This window comes from Hetaerina americana, unplaced genomic scaffold (genome assembly GCF_022747635.1).
Source record: "Hetaerina americana unplaced genomic scaffold, ioHetAmer1.1.p SCAF_56, whole genome shotgun sequence".
In the NCBI taxonomy this organism is placed as follows: Eukaryota; Metazoa; Arthropoda; class Insecta; order Odonata; family Calopterygidae; genus Hetaerina; species Hetaerina americana.
This window is the reverse complement of record NW_027287161.1, coordinates 2,194,994-2,201,533: the sequence shown is the minus strand read 5'-3', so window position 1 is coordinate 2,201,533 and position 6,540 is coordinate 2,194,994. Positions and strand designations below refer to the sequence as shown.

The 6,540-nt window shown below is 38.6% G+C and overlaps 1 non-coding gene across 1 annotated transcript; it reads right to left on the bottom strand.

The window, feature by feature from the left end:
- Positions 1-1,091: 1,091 nt before the first annotated feature.
- On the bottom strand, positions 1,092-1,164 carry TRNAS-GGA (transfer RNA serine (anticodon GGA)). The gene has a single exon. It is a non-coding gene; the product is annotated as a tRNA-Ser (tRNA).
- Positions 1,165-6,540: the final 5,376 nt, after the last annotated feature.

Sequence of the window (6,540 nt, the reverse complement as noted above, 5' to 3'; positions counted from 1 at the left end):
CTCGTCGCTAACTCCGTTCTCCATTTATTCCGAGCAGAGGGATCGGTCGGAGTTGGCCTGCCCGGCAGGACCAAGAGGAAGAAGAGCCGAACTCCCAAGGTAAAGCTCCAAGAGAACAAGGACGCCAAGGGATGTCGACGCTTTCTCGCTCAGGGTAAGACGACACAGCATGCGCATTTATTCCACTCGTTGTCGGTGTACGATATCAATGTACCTCTCATGAGATCATTGTGTGATACGCTAACTCATTATTTGGATTTAAAAAAAGGGGGATACGATTTAATCTGTTCGTATATCCCTTTTTGACAACAAAAACAGATGGCATATCTAGCTAAACCATGCCATGTGTATATTTTCTTTTGAATGTGTAACAACATTGATAATGTTTCTGTTCCCTTCTTGTGCCATATCACTCACTCCCAGTCGATCACGCCCTAGTCATCTTGAAGGATGTCATAGAAAGATATTGGAATAATATCCAAATGTTGGTTTTTAATTATTTTGTGCCTTCGAAAGTTATTTAACTTTCACTATATTTCGTATTTCTGTGTACCATTTATCCACTTCTTTTGCAATCTATATTCTCAACTCTCCTGCTGGAATGTTTATAATGTGGCACCACAGGATCTGTTATTTTCTCTTACCCATCTTGGTCCGGCCAATCCGTGAAATTCTTTTGCTTTGTAGATTCATCAGAGATGAACCAACCGATCCCGTAACGCTAGTCCCTCAAATATTTTAAATCACCTAAGCATGACAACAAATGGTGCTCCCGCCCTCCTCCCTATGCTATTCGTACTCAAGAGCTGTAGGGTCTTCCCTTTCGCTTTCGCTTTGTTTTGTTGAAATTAATCAGTGACGGAAAAATAGGTAGTGAGAGAATATAAATCGTAAATATAGATAGACCAGTGACGGCTGCATTTTTTGTTCAATGTTAGAGCTGCATGTTAGAGCTAGATGTATACATGTTGCGAAAATATTGAACATACAGATTCCAAAGAAACTGCAGAAGATGACGCAATAGTAACTTTTAACGAAGTCATCCGCTGATGTGCATTTCAATGCAACAATTACATAGTGTAAAAATCATTCACCTTGACCGGGATTCGAACCCGGATCCCTCAATCTCCAGTCGAGTGCTTTAGCCAGTTAAGCTATCGAGGCGTCCACTTAAACTCTTAAATTCGACCGGACATTAAGGGAACCGGGTTCGAATCCCGGTCAAGTTGAATGTTTTTTACATTTACATGTTATTTTTTCTGAAATTGTTGCATTGAACTTACAGAGTGTAGATGGATGGGTCCATGACCGGCCTGCCCGAAATATCTACGCCACTGCCGCCATTCAAGTCGTAGTCCGCGATAAACACTAGGTTCTTTAACATAAAGATGAGATATTTAATATGAGAAACTTTCCCTGATAAATTGTAGAACTAAATGACAGGTGTCTAATCAGAAGGGAGTGTTTTTATGTGATGAATGTACAACGATGAGGTTAAACATAAATTCGAGAATAGTAATGGGAAGGACTCTTCTTAAATTCGGATCAATATGGATGTTTCATGAAGACGTGCGTACCAATGCCGAGGGAGGAGAGAATAAGTTCAAAAATGGAAATGCTATAAGGAAATAAGGGGAGGGAGAGTTGAAATGTGTAATAAAGTAAATTGAAAGCGATGGGGGAGTAATAGTAGAGCCAGCGTTTTAGAGAGAGGCCTATAAAGACTCCGTTGAGTGTCCCTACGCCCGAGTGTCCTCTGAATCACAAGCCCAAGTGTAGGTCATTGGCATCGCATACCTTGCGGTCCGTTCCCCTGCCTTCTTAATTTTGTTTTTCAACACTCCTCTCCTCTGTTGCACATTTGTTTTGTGTTTGTTTGTCTACCTTGTATTTTGTACGAATGTTTGTGGCCTCGAGTATCAAAGCGCTCGAGCGGTGTTTATGCCTCTGTTTTTCTCTTTTCGAACGAATACTTCCACATTTTGGAAAATACAACCTATTGCTTTGGAACGGGTGAAATTTACCCCGCAAATGCCTCCATCTTATGTGAAATGGTTCATTGGATACGGCGTTTGAAATTTATTTCTATAATTTCTCAGAAACTCATTATTTTGCAACATGCTGTTTTAATTATGTTGGTCTTGTAATGCTTACAAAACATCCTACATTTGAAAAATGAAACAGTTGAACAAGATGATGGGATGGTTTTATTAAAATTGTAGTCTTGTTTATCTGTGCTATATATTAATTGAATATCAAAATTAATTATGGATATATTTTTCAGGATTTCTTAATACAAATCTTAATTTTCCCTCCAGCTTGGGAACTCCTTAGAGGAGCAGCGCAGGATTACGAGACATCTAGCGACGGCTTCCCGGACTGTGAGTGCTGAGACCAATTCCTTGCTTGCCTCTGATAGTTCAAGGTCTGACCGCTCTGCGCATGTCGCTAATGCTAATGTGATCGGTCTCCCAGTAGAGACCTCTTTAGTGGGTTGTCATACTAACTCATACTCAGGCGCGCATTGATAAAATATTTTTGAACTTTTTGGTCTTTTTTAGGGATAGGTTGGTTCAGCGTCCTAAGATCATCAAGAATGTTCATCTTTTTTTTTAATATCTGTTGGGCCAAGGTGCTTAAGCTTTGCGGAAGTTTGAACTTGAAAGCACCGTCAAAGACTGACCATTTTTGACCTCTTCTATTTCAGCTCTTCTTTCTCATGATGCAAAGTATATTGTATAAAATCAGTTCTTAAATGTACTGATGAGCTTAGGGGATCCAGTAAATCTCTTTTGATCCCGGGAGTCTCCGTCGTACGAATGATACATCATAAATACTAATAATTTTCATGGCCTCTAGTTTGAAGGCATTTCATTTATGTTATTCTTGTTTAAAAATATATCCAGACAGTTTGCGAAAGATTTTCTCGGTCTTGCGAGTTTTTGTAATGACCTGCTGCTCCGGATAATATTGTTTCCGTTGAGACGGGGCTCTAATTGACTTTATTTACTGAGTATACATACATGCGTATAACCGCCGCCGCATCAGTTCATGCCCTCACTGAGGAAATAGAGCTAGTAATTTTTATAAATATTCTCTACTCATTAATTTCACATTAAGTGACACATGCCACTCACATTAAATTCATGATGTTTTTTTTCACTTCGTCAAAAATAGATTACATATTTGTGAGCATTGATGTTTGAGGTTACTAGTAGATTAGCACCACAGTTCTGCGTCATTAGTCCGCACTAGTCCCTATTTGGTGCTTGCGTCCGCTCATGGCATCACAATTTGGCGCATACATTTTTACTGTCTATCATTCCTGTAGGAAAATGAAAATCTATTTTATCTCCTAGTCTCGTTCGCACGTGTAGGAAACACGATGGACCATTATATACGAGGACACATTTGCGAGTTTGGTGAGGTCATAAAATTCTAAAGCAGCGTCATGAAATTGTGACCGCGTGGGGATGAGATTAGGACTGCGTGAGGATCAGATTAACCAGCGACTTCATGGTTTGGAAGGGCCCATGCTTTGGACGCGGGAGCTTATTCTCGGACTGGAAGAATACGTCATGCATATTCTTTACCATAAGCGTGTTCTTTTGCATCGTTCGTCGGAAGTGAAGTAATTTAGATATTCTTTATCGTTGTTTTGCTTGACATGTTACCGGTCACCCCCTCCCCCCCCACGAGATGGGAGTCTGAAGCCGAACTTAATGAATAAATTTTCATTCATTTGCAAAGTAAATCATTTTTCACGAAAATTTCAACCGAACAGACTGCGTTTGCCATGCATAAATGAAAATAGTTACACCTGATGGGAATGCTAATAATCCTATCGGATTCGGATAAATTTAATTGTTCTAAATACGTGTACATATATGTTCAGATTCATATACTGAATAGATCATATTCTATTTATGAGTGGGAATAATTTTTGTTGGTCAAATGATTTCAGAGGGAAGCATATCTTTGAACCGCTACTTGCATGTAGGTCATCTTTTGTAAGACATAATTGACCAAGAACCTCTGGCCTTCCCCTTCTCCATTCATATCCTTTCAAACTTGAAGTTAGCAGCGCTACTCACCTAGGTTATCCTTCGCACTTGCATCTAATAGTCTTCTTCAACTCCTGCAAGTAATTTGATAGCACTAACCTGCATTAAAGCAAGGGTGGATTATAGTCTGGCCGACTTTTCGTTAACCGACGGCGCCGGCGCATAGAGGAACTAGGCTTGCGATACTTCGAAATTTCCCAGTTTTGCACTTTGGACGTTCGGGCGTGCGATTACCATCGTGGATGCCTGCCAGCTCAAAAGTCGTTGCTCGACAAATTGACTCAATAAGCCCGTTAATTGGAAGGAAGAATATTAATTCTTCCACGTGGTAGGCTAACTTAAAGAGGCACTCCTTCAGATTTTAGCTTTTAGGGAACTTAGCTTAATAGGCTCCGGTCACAATAGAATTTATATTTACCACGCTTTCGTCCTAATTTATGAGCCAATTGTTCGACAAACACTCAAGACAGCGAGTTTGCGATGATGTAACTGAAGTGTGCTCGAATGTCACCGGGAATACTAGTTTTGTTGGAGGTCATGCTACGGTGGAAAACGGTCAAGAGTCTCCTCTCTTGAGGTACCTGTGGAAAAAGGATCGACTCGCCAGATTGTGCCCGAGGTAACTTCATCTCAGAGTTCGGACATGTTTACTTAAGCTTTAAATCTTGAATCGCATACGCTGTTTTCTCGGATGAAATAAACTTATTTAAATAATCGCTGATAATATAATCCAGTCAAAAATAAATGTGGTCAATTGAGACTTTGAAACTCCGTGAGAAACCAAATTACGGCATTGTTTTGCCACTGAATTGGGGATTACCGAAGGGCGCACAAGTCCTTATACTTCATCTGAGTAACTTCCCGAGAGCCTTAAAATGAATCAAATACGTGGATAGATGTTTCTTTTCAAGAATCACAAAGGAACATGATCAGCGTAATTTAATTTGTAATTCAATTTTGCCAATGAAAGCCCCGCCATGCCTATTTTTACGGTAGGTTATTTCTACGTGAAAGAGAGAACTTTGGAAATAATAGATACGATATTCATGGTATGAACCCCTATAAAGTCCCTAATAGAAATCTGGGAATATTATCAAATATGCATTTACTGATAAGTCAAAAATTCAACTTTATTCATCATAAGTATGCCGCTGATTTAATGCGGATGGGGTAATTAATGTACTTTCACTTTTACTGAGGTTATTGCGGTTAATACTGCCTTGCGTAGTATACGCAATCAAGTGATAGAATACTGTCGAATATACTATGTTATTGCGTTTTTCTTATGCGGGGAATGCGATCCATCGCACAAATATTGGTTAAGGACTTTGACAAATTAAGCTGTTTTTTCTTGAAGCAATGCTTAAATGAGAAAGTAAGCGTGACAGTGATTTTGAAGAATTTAAGGTGAGAACTTCTCTGTTTACCCCGAGAGCAAGCTAGGGTCATTTTTTTTAACGGTGCTCGGGGTCCACTACCTTGCTCCTGTCACTCAGGGACTTATTACTCATGCGAAAAAAGATTAATTTTGAGTAGCAGATCTTTCATCATGAAACAAGCAAAATTATTTCGAATACATTATTTTATTTCAATTACCTACACGTGTGATACATGAAGAATATTAGCAAATTGGTGTAAGGAAGGATTGAAAGATGAGTCACAATTATATTACAATTATTGAATGATCGATACTCGTCTTTATTCGTTCTTGTATTACATGATTTTAGACAGCCTCTAATCTATAGGAAATAGGAAAAATCAAAAGATTAATTATCTTCCATTATCAGCGAGTTGCGTTGACGACCTAAGACGCATTAATTCTCTTCTAGTTATTGTTTTATGGACACTATCCATCACAGTTTATCAATCCAAAGTCTCGTGTATGATCAGCTACAGGCAATGCAATCCTACGTTTACTCCGCTAATCTATCCAATCCTTCTCTGTTCCTTATTTTCTGGATTAATGCTTTCCTTGACTATTTTCTCATATTCCGTCATTCATCTTCCGATGTAATTTTTCCACCCTCATTCTTCTTCGACTACAATGCTCCAATTGCTGTTTTGACTCGACATATTTCCGTGAGATTTCACTTTTTTCATTTGACAATCTTGAAATAATTAAAAATAGTGCTTAGTGAATAAAAAAAAGGAACCATTATTCTTCAATGCAATGGGATTTTTAATAATAACTAAATTACTTAAATTATTTAAATAGTTAGTTATTTAAATTTATAGTCCTGAACTTGGGCCTTATAAATTTACACAGTGATATTTTCGTTGGTTTCATTCACCAGGATATGATTTATTTGCAACATCGATGATTTATTTGCGACAAAATTCACAACAGCGTATATTTTTATTTGAAACAATTTGATGTATACATGTCGTATTAACTTTCTTCTTTCTTTTCAAACGAGTTGCCGACGGGGTTCCACGATGACCTGGGATCCATCGTTCCCATTCTGTGATATATTGC